This window comes from Cervus canadensis, chromosome 3 (genome assembly GCF_019320065.1).
Source record: "Cervus canadensis isolate Bull #8, Minnesota chromosome 3, ASM1932006v1, whole genome shotgun sequence".
NCBI lineage: Eukaryota > Metazoa > Chordata > Mammalia > Artiodactyla > Cervidae > Cervus > Cervus canadensis.
This window is the reverse complement of record NC_057388.1, coordinates 50,728,987-50,752,316: the sequence shown is the minus strand read 5'-3', so window position 1 is coordinate 50,752,316 and position 23,330 is coordinate 50,728,987. Positions and strand designations below refer to the sequence as shown.

At 37.0% G+C, this 23,330-nt stretch overlaps 1 protein-coding gene and 1 non-coding gene across 4 annotated transcripts in view; both read left to right on the top strand.

Moving 5' to 3' along the window:
• FOXP2 (forkhead box P2) overlaps window positions 1-23,330 on the top strand; it is a 628,727-nt gene that overhangs the window by 597,907 nt on the left and 7,490 nt on the right. The gene's annotated exons all lie outside the window — the stretch shown is intronic.
• LOC122439077 lies at window positions 21,879-22,069 on the top strand. Its single transcript, XR_006268812.1, has one exon. It is a non-coding gene; the product is annotated as a U2 spliceosomal RNA (small nuclear RNA).

The following is a 23,330-nucleotide window of genomic DNA, read 5'->3' as shown; positions in this document are numbered from 1 at the left end:
AAGTTGGCTCAGATTTGCCTTTTCTTTCTCTTGTAAAAATGTTAAATGAAGTTCCCATTTTTATGTTTTCAAATTTTGTTTCTAGAGATCAAAATGAATGTACCTTCTGAGCTGGTTTTGTGTGGCGGGCTCTATGCATAAAGCCTTCCATTGTCATGCAGTTCCACTTTCTGATTATTAGAGTCTCCTACTGTTGAGTTTCATTTCTTATGTGTCATTCCTGAATCCTCTTAGCCTCCATGCCAATTCAAAGTTCTATCTGTTAATAGTCTACATTAGTTGCAGGTGATTATGATTGTCTCCCTCTTATGAAAGCAAATATTTGAGGTTGCAAGTTAATGATCTTCTGTATAGATTTCTGTATAGAATGTTAATATGGCTCTTATAAGACTAGAAAATAATTTTGTTGTGTTCTTCGAAGCCAGAACCTCACTCAGGGTAAGGGAATCAAAGGCCATGGCATTCACACAAAAGGAGTAGTGTAGTATTATTCCAGGACTGCAATGGAGACCACATCAGTCATTTTATTAACATGTTGAATGCACATTCTGCATACCCCAGAACTTTCTATGCATTACATGTCCCAGTCAGTCATCTTTACAACATCCTCTGCTTCTTGAGAACCTCAGTTTTTTGTAAACTCCAATGATAAACTCCAGCCTCTCCTAGCAATAATACTTTGCAACCAAAGACAGCTAAAAGGGATGCTGCTAGATGCCAGTTATGTAGAAGAGTGTTGAAAATCTAATATAAGTTGTGAATTGTCTTGAAACATAACGAAAAAGTTCAAGTATATAATATTACCTTTCTTCCTTCTATTATCTGTGGCTGCCTTAAAATTTAAATTACTATTTGTAAGTACATGTAGAGTTTGCAGATCCTACACCTTTGGTTGGTGATATTTTATATAAAATCCCTACAGATCTTAGATCTCTCTGTGAACAAAAGCATTTGAAATTTGGAGTGGCTCTGTATATCAGAGGAAAGCTATTGAAAGTGACTTGAACAAGTGAAATACTCATTGTTTTCATACCTGTTAAGTCTGTACTAGTTTTGCTGATGTTTTGAATCATAAAGATGCAGTAAGAAACTCTAAACATAAAAGCATTTTTTCCTTTACATATGTTTTCACAGATGTTTTAATTCGTAATTTTTCAGTCATCTTTAATTTTTTTCCTAACATTTCTGGGCCTTATAATTTTCATTCTGTTTTAATTCTATTTTTTATTTGATCTCTAAACTTTTTTTTTTTTTTATTAACTTTGCTAGTTAGCTTTGAGATCTCTTTCCAAAGTGATTGTACAGAACTTATGACTATGCCAGCTCTTTATCATCTCTTTTTTTTTTTTAAGTGTTACAAGTATGGCTCAGTAACTGCTGTTCTTTTTTACATTATTCTAGTCCCCATATGTGGCACTTACAACTCATTCTAGTTCCTCCTAATAAAAAGATCCTCCCATAGATACAGTGCCTTCAGCTAAAAAGTGCTGTATCCCCACCGTGCCAATTGTGGAAATTTGTGGGTTCCTATAGGGTTTTAAAGGATTTTTATAGAACTATACAGATGGTATCTGACATTTGTGGTATGAATCCCTACAATTTAGGCAAAGAGTGTCAAAAAATTTTTAGCTGACAGTATTGCAGCTTACTGCTTCTGCTTTATATCTAAAGAAGACACTTTGTTAGAAAGTACATCTTCGTTTGCACTATCACTGAGCCTTAGAAATTTCATTTTGCTAAGGGTCAAAAAGTAATTGACTGAATTGTTTAAAAATGGCAATTATTATTCAGTATTAAATTTTTCCCTTCTAGCACCAGGGAAGAATGAAGGGTTTCATATACCCATATGGTATTTTAACTTCAGTTTTTGCATAGGGATTAGGGAAGTGGATGTCTTTGGGTGACTTTTGGTATTTTATGACTAGAGAATTTATTATGTAAAGATGACTATCACTTCAAAATATTACTTATTGTGAAGTTAATTTACATAAGATATTGTTTTAATATATGTTAAAATTATATGCATTTTAACTACTTTGGGAGAATTTTAAATTTACCTTTCAGATAAGTACAACATTGTATTTAAAAACTTTGACACCAATAAAACACAGTATAAACCTCTACCTCAGGGTTCCTAAATCCCATAAGCAGTTTCTATGAGTTGGATAGAATTAAACAATTTATATAAGCAACTAATGACCAGATAATTTCACATAACTAGTGGAAGCTAACATTCTTTAGTGTGCTTACCATAATCTTAATGTTTGAGGACTGAAAATGGTGTAACATTACCAGGGCATGTAAAAGGCAGGAGCAGAAGTAATCCTTGGTCACATAATGTTATCTTACTCTTGATAAATTTGCATTTTAAACATTAAATCTCAGGTCCATTTTGTTAATTAGCAGGTCAGAAAAGACATAATTTACTAGATTTATAATAAAAGATAAATATTGTTTTTACTCCCTATTCCATTCTCAAGCTAAGAACTAACAGAACACAGCTAAGCACAGTTTGGAGGAAACTGAACATTTTGTCAGTCCTACAGTTTAATTCAAGCAAAAGAATAGCTCCAGCAAAGCAACCAGTCTCAGAGATTACATAGACCTCATGACACAAACCATATGTAATCCTAGTGAAGATATCTGTCAAGATATCCAAGAAACAGCTTCTCCAAGAGCAAGCCGTGGATGGACAGCATACCATCAGGGTAGCTTGGCAGAGGAACCAACAGTCCAGGAAAAATGCGTGAGCTATGTCAGGGAGGACTGGCCAGAGCCGTAGTGCACAATGGTAGGACTTTGGAGCCCTGATCTTCAAGGGACCAGAACCCAAATTATCAAAGAGGAATTAGAGAGAAATAGGGGCATATACTTTGTGTACCATATACTCATCCCGACATTTCTGACTGAAACTTGGTCCAAGGAACAAGGCAAAAACAATTTTTAGATAAATGTTCAAAGGACTTATGAAGCAGCAGCAAAGCTGACTTAATGGTCAAATGTCAAGATATAATTTAGATTTTCTTGTATTTCTCTGGCCAGCACATTAGAAATATAAAGGTCCTTTAGACCTATACTTGAATGTTTATTGAAAGCTACCACTTATGAGTCACAAAATGGAAGGATACCAGTTGTATCTCAATGGGAAACTATTTTGATTCTGAGATTAGACATGATATATTTGTTCTCCTCAATGATCAAAGTAACTACATTTGTATCTTCATTTTATTACAGCTGTTCTGATCGCATCTATTACTCTTATAAATCACATAACATGGTAAATCTTAAGGAATTTAGTTGTGTTTTTTAATGATCACTACAGCAAAACTATTTGAATTCATTTGGGAGTGAGCCTCCAAATCATATAAAATCCAGTTTCTTTAAACAGTGTTGCATAAATTTTAACAAATTACAGTAAAATGTTGAAGGTAAGGGCAAGAAATCTTAGGGAAATTTCATATACATACATATATAGGTATACATTTGATTTATAAAATTAGGTTTCATTAACCTTAATCTGCCTTTTTATTATAGTTCTTAGAACGTCTATTGACTTAAAATGGAACTTTGAAACTCTACCTTGGGGTCAAATCTTTTGGGATGTAGAATAGAATTATAAACTACATCCTAAGTATGGCAATATAGCTTATGAGAGAAAATGTTATTACATTTATAAGGAAATAACATTCCTTTGAAATCAAACACTAAATGGCTATATAGAATATGGGATATATAAGATTTATTAAATATATTAGTATTAGCATTGAAATCTGACTTCAAGATGAAAAATTAAAATTTCTTTAGCTGTTTATCCTTAGCCAGAAATTTCGTAGGGCATTTTCTAGTTATATTCTGAATAAAGCAAACTAAACAAGATATATATGGAACAGGAAATCATTTGTTCACTCCAATTTTTCTATCCTCTTTTAATGGTAGTACATTTCTGAGAGGAGGAATATTTTCATTTTCATCCAGAAATAAGCAGGATTTTTATCTGTTGAACCAGGATGAGGTTTGGGCACTGTTCTAATGGTAATTATGTGCAAACATCCAAATAAAAGGAATGTCAGTTCTTTCAATATAAAAATGCTTAATGTTATTTTAATTTACAAAAGAGAAAAGAGTCCTGAAAAATAATAAAATTAGAAAAATATTGAGTCATGGTAGTAAAGATCTGTTTTATAAGTTCTTGATTGATAAAATAAGAGCTAATTTGTCATTTATAGTTGTTTTTAATTATCCAATCTTATTCACTTCTGTACATAAGAGAATTAAATCTTTCTCTAATGTGTGCTTAAATTTAGAACTTAAAAGTCTAGATTTTAGTAGAAGAAATCAGGATTATTATATCAGAAGAATAAAACCATAAATGTAGATAACCATGATGGTGTGGTACTCACTTAGAGCCAGAAACCCTGGACTGTGAAGTCAAGGGGGCCTTACTAATGAGTAAGAACAAAGCTAGTTGAGGTGATGGAATTCCAACTGAGATATTTCAAATCTTAAAAGATGATGCCGTTAAAGTTCTGCACTCAGAACGTCAGCAAATTTGGACAACTCAGCAGTGGCTACAGGACTGGAAAGGTCAGTTTTCATTCTAGTCCCAAAGAAGGCCAATGCCAAAGAATGTTCAAACTGCCATCCAATTTCACTAACTTCACATGCCAGTTAAGGTTATGCTGAAAATCCTTCAAGCTAGGATTTGGCAGTTATGTGAACCAAGAACTTCCAGATGTACAAACTGGGTTTAGAAAAGGCAGAGGAACCAGAGATCAGATTTCCAACATTTGTTGAATCATAGAGAAATCAAGGGAACTCCAGAGTAAATCTAATTCTGCTTCATTGACTACGAGAAAGCCTTTGACTCTGTGGATCACAACAAACTGTGAAAAGTTCTTAAAGAGATGGGAATACCAGACCACCTCATCTGTCCCCTGAGAAATCTATATGTCAAGAAGCAACAGTTGGAACTGGACATACAATGACTGGTTTAAAATTAAGGAGGAGTATGAAAAGACTATATTGTCACCCTACTTATTTAACTTATATACAGAGTACATTGTGGGAAATGCTGGGCTAGATAAATCACAAGCTGGAATCAAGATTGCCGGGAGAAATATCAACAACCTCAGATATGCAGATGATCCCACTCTAACGGCAGACAGCAATGAGGAACTAAAGAGCCTCTTGATAAGGGGGAAGGAGAGTGAAAAAACTGGTTTGAAACTCAACATTCAGAAAACTAAGATCATGGCATCTGGTTCCATCACTTCATGGGGAATAGAAGGGGAAAAAGTGGAAGCAATGACGGATTTTATTCTCTTGGGCTCCAAAATCACTGCAGACAGTGATTGCAGCCATGAAATGTAAAATGCTTGCTCCTTGGAAGGAAAGCTATGACAAACCTAGACAGTATTAAAAAGCAGAGACATCACTTTACCATCAAAAGTCCATACAGTCAAAGCTTTATTTTTTCCGGGAGTCATGTATAGAAATGAAACTTGGACCATAAAGAAGGCTGAGCACTGAAAAACTGATTTTTTTCTTATTGTGGTGCTGGAGAAGACTCTTGAGAGTCCCCTGGACTGCAGGGAGATCAAGCCAGTCAATCCTAAAGGAAATCAACCCTGAATATTCATTGGAAGGACTGATGCTAAAGCTGAATTTCCAATACACTGACCACTTGGTACAAAAGAGACGACTCACTGGAAAAGATCCTGATGGTGGGAAAGAGTGAAGGCAAAAGGAGAAGGGACCACAGAGGATGAGATGGTTAGATAGCATCACTAACTCAAAGGACATGAATTTGAGTAAACTCTGGGAGATAGTAAAGGAAAGGGGAGCCTGGCATGCTGACAGTCCATGAGGTCACAAAGAGTCAGACTCAACTTAGCAACTGAACAAGTATTTTCTTAATGACTGTATAAATAATTTTAGTTATTTAATTACTCTTGTTAGCCTAAGATCAACTCTCATTTTAAAAAGTACTTCCAAAACATTTTCTTTAAAAGAAAGCTTTTCCATTTAAAACTTTAGTTTCATTTATTAGCTTATTTCTGTGATATGTTAAACTAAAATATTTTCTAAATAAAACATTATTCTAGAAGTTGCAAACATTTAAGAAACATGAATTGTTTCTCATTTCAACCTGACTTTATTCAAATGGAGATAACTAAACTTGCCATTTTTATAAATCTTCCGTTAAATTCCAAATATAATTAGATAATTTCCTTGTACATATACTAGAAGGAAAGTAAAATTGAATTTCCACAATCTCCATTTTTCATATGCTTTCTAAATGAGATCAGTTATTTTACCAGATTCCCTGTGAAACTTCTTTTTTGGGGGAAAAAAAAAATGACTTCCTAAGAATGTGTTATTTGGGGACTTCCCTTGTGGCTCAGACAGAAAGGCAAAGCATCTGCCTACACTGCGGGAAACCTGGGTTCAATCCCTGGGTTGGGAGGATCCTCTGGAGAAGGAAATGGCAATCCACTCCAGTACTCTTGTCTAGAAAATCCCAGGGATGGAGGAGCCTGGTAGGCTACAGTCCATGGGGTCGCAAAGAGTCAGACACAACTGAGCAACTTCACTTCACTTCACTTATAGTAACTCATTGGTAAAGAATCTGCCTGCCAATGCAGGAGACATGGGTTTGATCCCTGATCTGGGAAGATCCCACATGTCATGGAGCAGCTAAGCCTGTGTGTGGCAACTATTGAGCCTGTATGCTCAAGCTGGGAAGCGACAACCACTGAGCCCACGGTGAAGCAACTACTGAATTCCACACACCCTAGAGCCATGCTCCACAACAATGAGGCCTCCACAGTAAGAAGCCCTCATACAGCAACTAGAGAGTAGCCCCTACTCTGTGCAACTAGACAAAGGCCCTGTCAGCAACAGAGTCCCAGCACAGACAAAAATACATAAATAAATAAATAAAGTTTTATTTGAAGTGTTTATATCTTCCAAGATGTTGTTGTTGTTGTTGAGTTGCTAAGTCATGTCTGACTCTTCTGAAACCCCGTGACCTGTAGCCCACCAGGCTCCTCTGTTCTTGAGATCTCCCAGGCAAGAACACTGGGGTAATTGCCGTTTCCTTCTCCGAGGAATCTTCCTGACCCAGGGATTGATCCTGGGCTGTGCTGTGCTGTGCTTAGTCGCTCAGTCATGTCCAACTCTTGGCAACTTCATGGACTGTAGCCCGCCAGGTTCCTCTGTCCATGGGGATTCTCCAGGCAAGAATAATGGAGTGGGTTTCCATGCCCTCCTCCAAGGGATCTTCCCAACCCAGAGACTGAACCCAGGTCTCCCGCATTGTAGGCCCATTCTTTACCATTTGAGCCACCAGGAAAGCCTTGGATTGATCCTCTGTATCCTGTGTTGCAGGCAGGCAGACTGTATAAGCCACCAGGAAAGCCATCTTCTAAGAAAGCTACTCAAAAATAACAACGAAAACCAAAAACTGAGCCGCATGAAACTAAATTTTCCATTTTAATAAAGGGATCTGTGTTTATAGTTTGGAATCCATTTTACACTTTCAAAACAATGATATTTATGTAGTAAACATGAAGCTTTTGCCATTAGAAAATTTGATCATATTAAAAAAAAAAAAAAGAAAATTTGATCATATTGAATAAAAATTTATTCAAACACATGAAATTATAAAATGTTAATTGTACACTTTGATTTTTAAATGCTTATAGTGGTTATCATTATTCATTCAACAGCTTTGTGCTAAGTACTAAATAGACATTCTAGATAGTTAAAAGGAAATCTCATCTTCTCTATTTTCTCTTAACTACAAAATTTTTGATGCTATTTTGTGGGTCAAAAACCTATGCAAATCAATGGACGTGTTAGCCTATAGCAATACTCGGTCTATTCTGATATTTTTAAGTGCTATTAATCAATAATTAAGGTATAACAATATATAAGAAATAAAGGAGAATTTGTATGATTGTAAACATTTTCTTTTAGAGTTAATAAATATATCATATGTAGGTTAAAGGTAAATTAAGTAGAAGTAAGTATCCAGAAAGGATTCCCTGGTAGCTCAGACGGTGAAGACTCTGCCCGCAATGTGGGATAACCGAGTTGGATCCCTGGGTTGGGAAGATCCCCTGGAGAAGGAAATGGCAACCCACCTCAATATTCTTGTTTGGAAAATCCCATGGACAGAGGAGCCTGGTGGGCTCTAGTCCATAGGGTCACAAAGAGTCGGACATGACTGAGCAACTTTACTATCACTTTCTTTCAACTGTCAAGAAACTTAAAAGTCAAGAACTTGAACAAATTGGTATAGAACAGGACATAGATGTGTGGTTTAAGGGCTACAAGTATTTGCAAATATTCAGTATATTTCTCAGAGGACTTTATGTAAAAATTCATTTTACTAAGTAAAGGTTGCCATGTTGGGCCAAGTAAAATTATGTTCCATAGTAAAACTGAAAGATGAAGCCCTTAATTCTATTTCTGAGGATACTGTTTGAGTATTATCCAGGGAAAAACATTTTTTATAGTAATGATCTGCAGTTAGTAATAGAAGCATGTTCTGTCTTTCAGGTATGTTAGGGCAGGGAAAAAGAATAAGAATTGCTCATAGGATTTGTTTAAAGATGTATCATGTCTCTTTGTAAAAAGATATTTATTACCCTTTTTCTATAGGCATACATTATTTAATGTATTAAGATTTTTCTCAAACAACTAGGATTATCTGAAGAAAAGACTTAAGTGGATTTCCTAAAATGAATAAAGAACATAAAAACAACTCTACCTAGTCTTACCTTTAGTCTTGACTTGTGTTTGGTAAAATTGACTTAGCATTGCCTAAAATTTGTGCATGTTATACAGATGAGCCAGTAATTGTAAGTTGTTCTTCACAGCATTTGTTGACATCTGTTATAACATTTAAGACTTAAAATTTCCATCATTAGTTTCATAGTATTAATAGATATTGTAAGGCCCAGTCAAATTTACATTGTCACTAAATTTCTCTTAAGTGATAACACAGTATAGGTATTTAAATCATTACATTTGACACTATCTAAATAAACATCATTGTGATTCTATAGTCTAATATCCATTGACTTAAACATGTTTTAAACATAGTTTCAGAGAACTTTATTCATAGTGCTTTTTTATTTTAAAGAAAAAAAGGAACAGTTCATAAGCTCTTTTACTTAAGCTTAAATAAAAAATGAAGACAATTTACATCTTTCTAGAGAATATACAGTGTTAATACAATCTAAAATGGTAAATTCTTTCATTATAATTTGACTTTGCTGTAGGGTGGTGACAACAACATTTCTTCTGCCCTTCCTTGGTGCCTTGGGTACTTTTAAATTTCACAACTAGAGGACTAACTTCTTTAGGCAACAAATAAGTCCATTAATGTAGCTATTCCTCTCTTCGTGTTTTTGGTATGTACTATTATGTCAGTGGGCTGTAACACTGAGCAATTAAACTGCCATATAAAAATCAACTGCCACTTTGCATTTCCTTATAATAGTGGCTTGACAGAAACAGACGAGTTTCATTCATTTAAGTTCAATAAGTGTTTATTGAGCACCTATGATGAGCAACATATTCTGTTGAAACTGGCAGATGATCTGTAATCTACAGAGAGCTAGAACTATAATTGAGAGATGGATATATGCATAGATAATGAGAGAGTCCAAGTAAAGGAAGAAAAAGAGTGATAACCAAATTGCAAATCTAGACTTAAGTGTACATATGCATATGGAGAATCGTAAAAGTCTTCATGGAGGATATAGCTTTGGGTTATGCTTCATATGAAATAGGTTTTTAGGTTGGACTTTATGAAGTTATTGATATTTGACTATTTTTTGCCTACAGAAATACCAGTCTTAAGCTTTTCAACCTAGCATTAAGCAGAGATGTGGAAAGAGAAAATAGATACAAATGATTTGAGGATTTGAGCAAAGGTGACTAAGGTTTAAAGCATGAATCTCATTCAGAGAATAGATCATTCTTTTGTCTAAGCATAGGTAATCTGCCTAGAGAGGAACACACCTGCAGGATGGGACTGGACAGGGATTTGGGAGATGTATCCTAGAGTTCATTAATCTCCAAGCTGATAATAGGGTTGGGGCATTGAAAAATGCACCAGTTATTTGGAGGTCCTTAGCATGATCCTTTGGAGAAGGCAATGGCACCCCACTCCAGTACTCTTGCCTGGAAAATTCCATGGACGGAGGAGCCTGGTAGGCTGCAGTCCATGGACACAACTGAGCGACTGCACTTTCACTTTTCACTTTCATGCATTGGAGAAGGAAATGGCAACCCACTCCAGTGTTCTTGCCTGGAGAATCCCAGGGACAGCGGAGCCTGGTGGGCTGCCATCTGTGGGGTCGCACAGAGTTGGACACAACTGAAGCGACTTAGCAGCAGCAGCAGCAGCAGCATGATCCTTGAGGTATATGTTATCTACCTTTTACCTCTTTTCTTCTTTGCTACTCACCTCTGGAAATACTGTATTTTAAACTTGAGAACGTGTCCACACTTTATGCTATTATCCTTCAATATCCAGTTTTAAAGTATATTTTTCTTTAAGATGACATAGACTAAAAATTAAAAATAAGTACAATTTCCAGAGATTAAGTATCGGCAGACTTTATAAGTGTGGCAAGTGCTAGTGGTTATGCATAATGAGGACTGTAGAGAAATTTGTTTCAGTTTCTTCCCATCTTCTCCTTTCTGATATCCAAGAATTCTGGGATGCACTTTTCCTCTTTCTTGAGCAGTTAAAATGACAAATCTAGATTCATCAAAGTTAACTATGAGTTATGAATAGTCATCATCTATTTTAACTTTTAGAATTTTTTGACAGAGGTTTAGGCTCTTTTGTCTTCTTGGTAGGGCTTCCCAGGCGGCTCCGTGGTAAAGAATTTGCCTGCCAAGCGGGAGACCCAGGAAACGTGGCCTTGATCCATGGGTGGAGAAGATCCCCTGGAGGAGGAAATGACACCCCACTCGAGTATCTCTGCCTGGGAAGTCCCATGCAGGGAGGAGCCTGGCAGGCTACAGCCCATGGGGTCACAAGAGAGTCAGACATGACTTAGTGACTAAACAGCAATAGTATTCTTGGTAGTGTATAAAAGGGAACTCTTTCACATACATGTAAATTTAAGAGAATATATACAGAACTGTTTAGCTCATAGCTAATAGCCTAAACTCACTTCTTTCCATGGTCTCTAGTCCTGCTACCTTAGCCCTGACCATCATGACCTTAATTACACTGTTGTGGTTACAGTAGGCCCCTGGGCTTCCCAGGTGGCACTAGGGGTAAAGAACCCGCCAGCCAATGCAGGAGACATAGAAGATGTGGGTTTGATCCCTGGGTCGGGAAGATCCCCTGGAGGAGGGCATGGCAACCCATCCAGTAATCTTGCCTGGAGAATCTCATGGACAGAGGAGACTGGTGAGCTACAGTCCATATGGTTGCAAAGAGTCTGACACGGCTGAAGTGACTTAACATACACACAATAGGCTCCTAACTAGTCACCTTAGCTCCAGTGGCCTACATGCAATCTACCCTTTGCAAATTAGTCCTCCTGAACTCTTCTATTCACTGCCATGCTCAAAAAACATCAATAGCCGTTCAGCTGGCAAAGAATAAATTTTAAACCCCATAAATGCAACTCAAGGGCTCTTCACCATCTGACCTTATTCTGCTTTCTAACATATTTATTTATTACCAACTCTCTGTTCCTCATGGCCTCATACCCACTCTTAGGGTTCCCACGACACATCTACAGTGTAAGTGGCAGTATTAGTCACTCAGTCATGTCCAACGCTTTGCGACCCCATACACTGTAGCCTGCCAGGCACCTCTGTCCATGGGACTTCCTAGGCCAGAATACTGGAATGGGTAGCTGTTCCCTTCTCCAGGGGATCGTCCCTACCCAGCTATCAAACCCGGGTCTCCTGCACTGCAGGCAGATTCTTTACCATCCGAGCCACCAGGAAAACACATCTAAAATTCTCTGTTTTTCCCATTTCTACTTAGAATGCACTTTTCCTCAATTCTGCATAATGGACATTTTAAAATATTTTAAAGTCTACCTGAAGTGATGCATTTCTCCATCATAGATCATTGACTGATTGCATTGCCAGAATTTATCTCCTCTCTTTCATAACACTTTGTGTGTATAGTATAGATCACATTCTGCTTGGAATCAAAGTTACTTATGTGTATGTCTTACTTTCTCTTTTAGACTAAAAACTATGAGAGCAGGAACCATTGTCCGTATCAGCCCCTAAATCTGTGTGTGTGTTAGTCGATCAGTTGTGTCCAACTCTTTGCGACCCCATGGACTGTAGCTCTCCAGGCTTCTCTGTCCATGGAATTCTCCAGGCAAGAATACTGGAGTGGATTGCCATTCCCTTCTCCAGGGGATCTTCCCAGCCCAGGGATCGAACCCAAGTCTCCCACATTGTAGGCAGATTCTTTACTGTCTGAGCCACCAGGGAAGCCCTGGATCCTTTGCTTGCAAATAATGTTTATTGAATTGATTGTTTCACTTCTAATAGGAAGTGGGGTTCATCCTTCTAGAAGTACTTCCATTTCAGTTATTGGTGGTCAACCTCTCTGTCAGGAAATAATAACAGACTTTATCTCTCTTCATCACTAAATACTTTCCCTCCAGTTATCTAAGGAAGTTCCACATAGTTTTTTGATTCTCCCAAGTGTAAATTATGTCAAGTTGTTCAGTCGCTCAGTTGTGTCCAACTCTCTGCGACCCTATGGATTGCAGCACACCAGGCTTCTCTGTCCTTTACCATCTCCCAGAACTTGCTCGAACTCATGTCCATGAGTCAGTGATGCCATCCAACCATCTCATCCTCTGTCATCCCCTTCTCCTCCTACCTTCAATCTTTCCTAGCATCAGGGTCTTTTCCAATGAGTTGGCTCTTCGCATCATGTGGCCAAAGTATTGAAGCTTCAGCCTCGACATCAGTCCTCAGATGAATATTCAGGATTGATTTCCTTAAGGACTGGCTGATTTGATCTTCTTGCAGTCCAAGGGACTCTCAAGCATCTTTTCCAACACCTCAGTTCAAAAGCTTCAATTCTTAAGCACTCAGCCTTCTTTGTGGTCCAACTCCCATATCCATACATGACTACTGTGTCAAATTAGGAGGCTGGCTGTTTCTTCTTAAAGCAAGTAATTTAAATCATTGCTTTTCTGTAGTAAACTGTAGGTAGTGGACTTGGAATAGTTGAATTGGAAATCTTGTGTTTTGTGGACAGAACAGTTTTTAAACTGTTCACAATGAATTCCTTGATTCCAGTTTAAATGAATGCTCATTATCTACAAAATGGATAATTTGCTTTAAAATCAAAGATGAAGTTACTTCCAGATCTGCTTAAGGAATAGGACGTATTTCATAAGGCTGAGAAGAACTACTGAAGTCACTGTCCAGGTAAATGTGTCTACCTGCTGTCTGTGCCTTTCTGTGCCAGAAATTTGTACTCTTCCCTGATAACCTAAACGCCAGATATGTACTATGTACCCAGTAAACACTACGAAGAGCAGTGGAGATTATCCAATCCAGACGTCCTAGACTCCTGCCTTAAGATATATTAAAAATAAGTCTATTTATTATCCTTTATTCAAGATCTCACAAATGAGATAATAAAAAGCCAACTATTCTACTGGTTGTTTTCTTCTTGTTCATAAGTAAAAAAAAAAAAAAATAAGTCCTCAGTTTCCAATGTAATCATCTGTCTTACACCTAGAAACAACGGATTCTATTTGTTCAAAGTGGCTTTGCCTTTACTTATTATTAAGAGCTCTATTAAGGACCACAGCTTAATCTATAAGATACCTCAGAATCATAACTGACAGGAGTCATGCATAAGTTTCCACTCAGGAAGGGAAAATGGCATGATGGATATCCAAGCCATCCAGAACAGATCTTCTTCAGACCCAGAAAGAGTTTTATTACCGGGATAGATAGTAAGAATTTCTTTTGTTTGTCCATCTGAACTTATCTTTCTTTACTGTCTTTCATGAATTCCATTAGGAATATATATATGCCTTGGGATTCTGCTTACAGGCAAATAATCTCTCCCAGCTGTTAACTCCTCCAGTATCACTTGTTGCTGTTCCTCTTAGAACACTTGTGGCTAGCAGTCGTGTACATTTTGAGTATATGTTTCTCCCATACCAGACTGCATGCAGCTTCTTTGATAGATGTTTAAATGCCCCACAGCACCTTATATCTAAAGGGTACACAATAAACTTGTGTTAATCACTGGCAATAGGAGATAATGGTAATATGTTATTGGCTTTTCCTGTCAAAGTAAAATTGATGTTCTTTATGCTTTTAAGGACACAGGGGACTTGACTCAATCCATAGCATAATGGAGCTTTTGGCAGAAAATTTATTTTGGATAAGGCTTGTATATATTGTTATATCCCTTAAAATGTTCACGTTTTAGTCAATTTTGAACACATCTATTTAAGGTTTCTCCAACTGAATATAGAGTATCAAACCTCATAAACCCCAACGATGAGGGCTGGGATGGATGGCTGAGGAGAGTAAGTGCACGGGGTGCTGACCAGCAAACACTTCAAAAGTGGTCCTTCCAGTATGAAATTTGCTTTCCTCTGTTAATCAGAAAATAATCAGAGACATGACCTGAGATTTTGATTTAGTGCCTTAGTGTTCAAGAATGTATTTGTAAATAATTCTTTGGAAAAATTATAGTAATACGTGGTGTTATTTTGTCCTTTTCAGTATTAAATGTACTTTTAAGTGTAGCTAGTCATTACTTTAATAACCATAATATTTGGCATTTGGTATGTGGGGCACAAATATCTTTGTTTTAAGTCTTTTCTAATACAGTAATAGAAGTCTCAATTTATAGAAGGGCTAAAATAGTTTTAGAGCTAATTATGTTCATACAAATGCAGGAGAAGTGAGTTTGTGGGTTTGATCCCTGGATCAGGAAGATCTCCTGGAAAAGGAAATGGCAACCCACTCCAGTATTCTTGCCTGGGAAATCCCATGGACAAAGGAGCCCAGTGGGCTACAGTCCATGGGGTCACAAAGAGTCAGACCCCTCTTAGCAACTAAACAACAACAACAATTGTTTAAAAGTAATTAATGTATTTATACTATAACTTCTTCCAAAAAAGAATCTAGTTTGTAATTATATCATGGCTGTATCTAACATTGATCTCTTATGACCCAGTCACTCTTTGAAGTGTTTTACATATACAAAAAAAAGCATTTATTCCTCATAACTACTATGTAAAGTAGGTACTTTACTATCTTTCCTTTATAAATAAAGAAACAGAGGTACAGAGACATTAAGTAACTTCCTCAAGGTCACACAGCTAGGAAGTAAAGGAGCCAGGGTTTAAACCCAAGCATTTTATCCTCAAAGCTCTTTGAATTCTTAAACACTATATTATGAACCACTAACCACTGCTGCATGACTAAAGATTATAAATGAGGTGCCTAAATTATTCAGGATTACTTTATGCCATACTTACAAGTTAATCAAAATACTAAATACATAAAAATCATAAAAATTATTGTATTAAATTATACGCTGTTAATTAAAAACCTTTAAATGAGTCAACTGGAGAAGAGGGCATGTAAGGAAGAATTGGTAAGCACAGTATAGACAGGAAGTTATTTAAAGGGTTTCCTTTATCTTATTTGAATTGTCTTTGGTGAAGGAGAGCATATTTCCTAGAAAATCGAATTATTCTATAATGGTGTAACACAAGGTACTCTGAAGAATTTGGAAAAGTGAGCACTACAGAGATAGCCACTTTTTTCCAGAGATAAGTGAAATGTTCCTCATATCCTGTAATGAGAGGAAGAAGAGAAGGATAGTGCTAATGGCCCCAGAAGGGACTAATTTCTGACTCATTCTAGAACCCACCAAAGGCATGTCGTTACTTTGGGGTCCATTTCTTTTGGATTGGCATACAAGACAAGTGAAAACATGGAGCTTTCTGAGATCCAAAAGTGAGAAATAAATGGAGCTAATCATGATACAATTGTTTTCTTTAATTGAAGAGGATTCCACCAATGGTTAGCTTTTAAGCAGTTTTATTCCCTGTGAATGCTTAAATTTCTTCTATTTTTTATTTATTTTTTTAGACATTGTATTGGTGGCAATCTGATATTTTTAAGAAAACTGAGTATTCATAATTATTGGCTCTGATTTTAGTGTATCTTGGTAAATGAGCAGTCTAACACTGTAGCCTAAAAGGAGATTTTCATTTACATATTTTTCAGCTCTGGTACCTTGTTCACAAACTAATTCTGAGCAAAATGATTGCAAGAATGCATAATTCCAGAGAGAAGGTTTCTCTTTCATAGTTAATACAAATGAAACTCTTATTGCCTTGGTGGTACATCATTTATTCAACTAGCACATTTTTACTAAGTGCCTGCTATGTGCGCAGCTCTCTTGATCTATGATGTTCATAGGCTAGTTGGCAAGGCATGGCAGAGCCACCACCAAGATAATGTAGTCACAGCACATGTGATGAAGGCGAGGTGAGACAGCAAGAGTAACAAGGTTCCAAGAAACACTCCAGAGGCCAGTCACGTACTTGTTGCGACTCTGCTTATACTTATCATAACTCTTGGAAAGTTAGGTCAGTTCAGTTCAGTCATTCAGTCATGTCTGACTCTTTGCGACCCCATAGATTGCAGCCCACCAGGATTCCCTGTCCATCACCAACTCTTGGAACTTGCTCAAACTCATGTCCATTGAGTTGGTGATGCCATCCAACCATCTCATCCCCTATCATCCTCTGCTCTTCCTGCCTTCAGTCTTTCCAAGCATCAGGGTCTTATCAAATGAGCTGACTCTTTGCATCAGGTGGCCAAAGTACTGGAGCTTCTGTACTCAGAATCAGTACATCCAATGAATATTCAGGGCTGATTTTCTTAGGGTTGACTGGTTTTATCTGCTTGCAGTCCAAGGCACTCTCAAGAGTCTTCTCCAATACCACAGTTCAAAAGCATCAATTCTTTGGCACTCAGCTTTCTTTATGGTCCAACTCTGACATCTGTATATGACTACTGGAAAAACCATAGCTTTGACTAGATGGACCTTTGTTGGCAAAGTAATGTCTCTGCTTTTTAATATGATGTCTAGGTTTTCAAAGCTTTCTTCCAAGGAGGAAGCATCTTTTAATTTTATGGCTGCAATGATTTTGGAGCCCTAAAAAGTAAAGTCTCTCACTGTTTCCATTGTTTCTCCATCTATTTGCCATGAAGTGATGGGACCAGATGCCATGATTTTAGTTTTTTTTGATTGTTAGTTTTAAGCCAGCTGTTTTACTCTCCTTTTTCACATTCATCAAGAGGCTCTTTAGTTCCCTTTCACTTTCTGCCAAAAGGGTGGTTTCATCTGCACATCTGAGGTTATTGATATTTCTCCCAGCAATCTTGATTCCTGCTTGTGCTTCATCCAACCTGGCATTTCACATGATGTACTCTGCATATAAGTTAAATAAGCAGGGTGACAATATACAGCCTTGAAGTACTCCTTTCCCAATATGGAACCATTCCATTGTTAGAACCATGTCTGGTTCTAACTAGTGCTTCTTGACCTGTATACAGATTTCTCAGGAGCAGGTAAGGTGGTCTGGTATTCCCATCTTTTTAAGAATTTTCCACAGTTTGTTGTAATCCACACAGTCAAAAGCTTTAGTGTAGTCAATGAAGCAGAAGTAGATGGTTTTCTGGAGGTCTCTTGGTTTTTCTATGAACCAACGGAGTTGGCAACTTGATCTCTGGTTCCTCTGCCTTTTCTAAATCCAGCTTGAACATCTGGAACTTCTCAGTTCATGAATTGTTGAAGCCTAGCTTGGAGAATTTTGAGAATTACTTTGCTATTATGTAAGATGAGTACAGTTGTGTGGTAGTTTGAACATGCTTTGGCATTGCCTTTCTTGGGATTGAAATGAAAACTGACCTTTTCCTGTCCTATGGCTACTGCTGAGTTTTCCAAATTTCCTGGCATAGTGGGTGTAGAACTTTCACAGCATCATCTATTAGGTTTTGAAATAGCTCAACTGGAATTCCATCACCTTCATTAGTTCTGTTCATAGTGATGATTCCTAAAGGCCACTTGATTTTGCACTCCAGGATGTCTGGCTCTAGGTGAGTGATCACACCATCATGGTTATTTGGGACATTAAGATTTTTTTTTGTATAGTTCTTCTATGTATTCTTGCTACCTCTTCTTAATATCTTCTGCTTTAGTTAGGTCCATACCATTTCTGTCCTTTATTGTGCCCATCATTACATGAAATGTTCCCTTGGTATCTCTTATTTTCTTGAAAAGATCTCTAGTCTTTCCCGTTCTATTGTTTTCCTCTATTTGTTTGCACTGATCACTGAGGAAGGCTTTCTTATCTCTCTTTGCTATTCTTTGGTACTCTGCATTCAGATGGGTATATCTTTTCTTTTCTCCTTTGCTTTTAAACTCTCTTCTTTTCTCAGTTCTTTGTAAGGTCTTCTCAGACAACCATTTTGCTATTTTGCATTTCTTTTTCTTGGGGATGGTTTTGCTTACTGCCTCCTGTACAATGTTACGAACTTCTGTCCATAGTTCTTTAGGGACTCTGTCTATCAGATTTAATCCTTTGAATCTATTTGTCACTTCCACTATATAATTGTGAGGGATTTGATTTAGATCATACCTGAATGGTCTAGTGGTTTTCCCTACTTTCTTCAATTTAAGTCTGAATTTTTCAACAAGGATTTAATGATCTGAGCCACAGTCAGCTCCTGATCTTGATTTTGCTCACTGTATAGAGTTTCTCCATCTTTGGCTGCAAAGAATATAATCAATCTGATTTTGGTATTTACCATCTGATGATGTCCATGTGTAGTGTCATCTCTTGTGTTGTTGGAAGAGGGTGTTTGCTATAAAGAGCGCGTTCTCTTGGCCAAACTGTGTTAGCCTTTGCCCTGCTTCATTTTGTACTCCAAGGCCAAACTTGCCTGTTACTCTGTGTATCTCTTAATTTCCTACTTTTGCATTCCAGTCCCCTATGATGAAAAGGACATCTTTTGTTGGTGTGAGTTCTAGAAGGTCTTTTAGATCATCATATAACTGTTCAGCATCAGCTTCTTCAGCATTAGTGGGAGAGTTGGATTACTGTCGTATTGAATGGTTTGCCTTGGAAATGAACAGAGATCATTCTGTTGTTTTTGAGACTGCACCCAAGTATTGCATTTTGGACTCTTTGTTGACTATTAGGGCTACTCCATTTCTTCTAAGGGAGTCTTGTGCACAGTAGTATATATAATTGTCATCCAAATTAAATTTGCCCATTCTGGTCCATTTTAGTTCACTGATTCCTAAAATGTTGGTATTCACTTTTGCCATCTCCTGGACCACTTCCAAATTACCCTGATTCATGGACCTAACATTCCTGGTTCATATGCAATATTGTTAATAGGACTTTACTTCCATCTCCAACACACCCACAATTGAGCATTGTTTTTGCTTTGGCTCCATCTCTTCATTCTTTCTGGAGTTATTTCTCCACTTTTCTCCACTAGCACATTGGACACCTATCAACCTGGGGAGTTCATCTTTCAGTATCATATCATTTTGCCTTTTCATACTGTTCATGGGGTTCTCAAGGCCAGAATACTGAAGTGGTTTGCCATTCCCTTCTCCAATGGACCACATTTTGTCAGAACTCTCCACCATGACTGGTCCATCTTGGGTGGACCTACATGGCATAACTCATAGATTCATTGAGTTAAACAAAGCTGTGGTCCATGTGATCAGTTTGGTTAGTTTTCTGTGATTGTGGTTTTCATTCTGTCTGCCCTTTGCTGGATAAGGATAGAGGCTTGTGGAAGCTGCCTGATGGATGGGACTGGCTGTGGAGGAATTTGGGCTTTGCTCTTATGGGCGGGGCCATGCCCTGTCAATCGTTAATCCAATTTTCTATTGATGGGTGGGCTGTGTTCCCTCCCTGTAGTTAAGCCTGGGGTCATGGCCACCTCCTTCTAAAGGTCTTGTGCCAGCGTGCTGGGGCTCCCAGGACTGTTGTACTCAGTGTTCCTGACCCCACGGCAGGCCATTGTCAACCATGTCTCTGTCAAAGACTCCTGGGCACTCAAAGGCAAATCTGGCTTAGTCTCTTATGGGGTCACAGCTCCTTTTTCCTGGGTCCTGGTGTGCACACGGTTTTGTTTGTGTCCTCCAAGAGTCTGTTTCCTCAGTCCTGAGGAAGTTCTGTTATCAAATCCCACTGGCCTTCAAAATCAAATTCCCTGGGGGTTCTCAGTCCCTTTGCCAGATCCCTGGGTTGGAAAATCTATTGTGGGCCCTAAAACTTTTGTAGCTGTGTGAGAAGTTCCTGGAAAGTTATCATCTTCTAATGTGTAAAATGTGAGCACTGGATAAAATTATATCTGATACAGTGTAAGGATTCCAAGATTCTATAGTTTTGGGTAACAGTGATTCCCAAAAAATGCTATGGAAGGTTGAAGGTAGGAGTCAGCGAAAGCTGGACAGGTGAAACAGACTCTCTTTTAGAAGAGTATAGATCAAGTATAACTTGGTTCTTATGTGATGGACAGGATACGCACAAGCAGAACACAGTGAGGAAGGGAATACCAACTTCTGTACACACAGTGTGTTAAAGAGGAAAGCACAGACTTAGTCAGCATAAAAAATGGCTTGGAGTAGGAACTGAACATGATGTTTTAAGGGTGATGTTTTGAGTTGGGAATAGAAGTTATTTTTCAGAACTACTATTGTACACAGGGAGGTTGTGGTCTTCCTGTGGAGAATGGTCAAAGGGTTTTGACTCAGTCCTGTCTCATTTTCCCATATCTCAGTTCAGGTATATTTTTATATAAGGCAATGACATAATGAAATAAATTATTTGTATATTAAAATTCTCTGAGAATGTAATGGAACATGCCTTTATAGCAATCCTTGTTAAAAAAAAAAAAAAAACAACTCTTTCTGTGTGTTTGTATTTTAGAAAGACTTCGTGTTTGCTATTCCTCTTTATCTGAAACTTGAGACTTTCCCACAGGTTCTTTATTCAAATAAAAATCCCAACTCAGAAAAGTGAAACACAAATGAATGAGAAACTCAGACCCTGAGCTCCAGCTGAGGGGACAGTAGAGTGGAACAGGGATTAGGAAACAGAGTCAGACTACGGAAACCTCCTAGGTCTTCTTAGAGCCTTGAGAACATTAAGACACACCAGCTACAAAAGAGGACAGATCTGTAGTTAAAATTATTAAATGCCCAAAATGATTAATTGACTTGAGGTTAATCCCATAGACATCTGTGTATGTCTTGCCAACTACTCAATATCTGTTTAGAAATATTCATCTATTTAAGCTTGAAAGTTTTGAATATTCATAGGTCATTTATGAGACCTAATTAGATAAAGGTGCTATTATATTAACCTTAGGCGTTTATTCCTAATCATTTTCAGTACTTAGAGTTTAACATCCACTAAAATGTTGTGAATCCCAGCTTGAACCTGGAAAATCTGAAAGTATAAATTTAACTTGTAATGATTATTAAATGAAAACATCATTTTTTCAATAAAAGTCATTAAATGAATATGAATTTCACAAGTAATCTTTTTAGAAGATTCCATTTGTATATTTTATAGGGTACTTTGGGAATATTAAAATTAGATTTAATAAATGTTAAAATTCTGGACATCTACATGTGACCATAACAACTAGTTGGTTCATCAGTCATTTGGCTTAAACTGTTGGCTTGTTTAATGAAATATTTAATCAAAGTAGTTGTTGAGTTCAACTGCTAATTTTTTTTCAATCAAAATAATTGGTTTTGTTTTTAAAATGGTCCTCATATCGCTTCTCGGCCTTTTGGCTGAGATCAAGTGTAGTATCTGTTCTTATCAGTTTGGTGTCTGATACGTCCTCTATCCGAGGACAATATATTGGATGGATTTTTGGAGTTAGGAGTTGGAATGGGAGCTTGCTCCGTCCACTCCACGCATCGACCTGGTATTGCAGTGCTTCCAGGAACGGTGCATCAAAAAAAAAAAAAAAAGAAAAAAAAAAAAAAATGGTCCTCATAAAGCAGCTTTTATGATTTCAAGCTTTTATTATTCTGAAGTCATTTTCTGGTACACACATACCACATTTACATATAGATTTTTTCCTCCACCTCCTTGATATATTTTCCTGGTTCAACATTTCTCATTTTCTAATTGACCATGTAACCTTTTATTAGGACCAAATTGTTTTTTATTCATTGCATAAAATAGTATCTACAACTTAGTCATATGCATATATTAGAAATCCCACTTTTCTAATTTTTAAGTTATTTTTTGCTAAGCAGCATCAGTTATCTCAAGGACTATAATATTATTTAGTAATTTCTTATGCAGGACAATAAATAGTACCTTGGAGATTTAGAGGTGCAGTGGTTTCCCTTATGCTGAGAGTGCAGTGCTTTGGATTTAACACAACTTTTTATGCACATAAAACATAAGCACAGTAACTTCAGTTTCATTAAATATCAATGACAAACTCTCTTCTTGGCTTTTTATTTGTATTGGCTACAATATAATTTCATGATTTACCCCACAGAGTGCAATAATGGCCTTATAATGGCCACTTCCCATAGAGTCTAACCTATCCCTAGAGCATAATCTATACTGAGAATTGAGAGATTAGAGATGATAGTAGTTTTAGACAGCAGCAACACTGGGGAAATTTCAGTGTTCTTTGCCCATGCATGTAAAATGTGAGAGCAGTTCCAGGAACCATCAGCCAGAATTGGCTTTCCTGACTAGCTTTTAACTATTTTTCATATACCCAGATATTCCTCTAATAAACATTACAGTGTTATAAAATCTCATTTGCCACTATTTACTTTTAAAAAAATGAATGCAATTTCTAGGGAAATGATTAACTGCTAAAGCAATCCTTCCCACCAAAAAATAAGAGGGCCTATGAATCCAATAAGGATCCAGGAATATCAAGAGGAAGATCATTTTTTTTTAATCAAAGCAAAATATAAATTGTTTTCACCATATTAAATTAGTGATCGAATAAATTGATCTGAAATGTATTAATCTTTTTGTCCCTATTTTTTTTTTACATATATGATACTGTTTCTAATCAAATGTAGTTTTCAAGTAATCAATTTTTTCTTATACCAATAATCTTTTGTAATACTTCTGGTTAAAGCATTTAAATCTGTACACTTAACAATGTTCAGGTTATTAAAGACCACTACAAAAATAACAAACTAAATGTTCTTGTGATATATTCTAATATCCATTTCACATTGG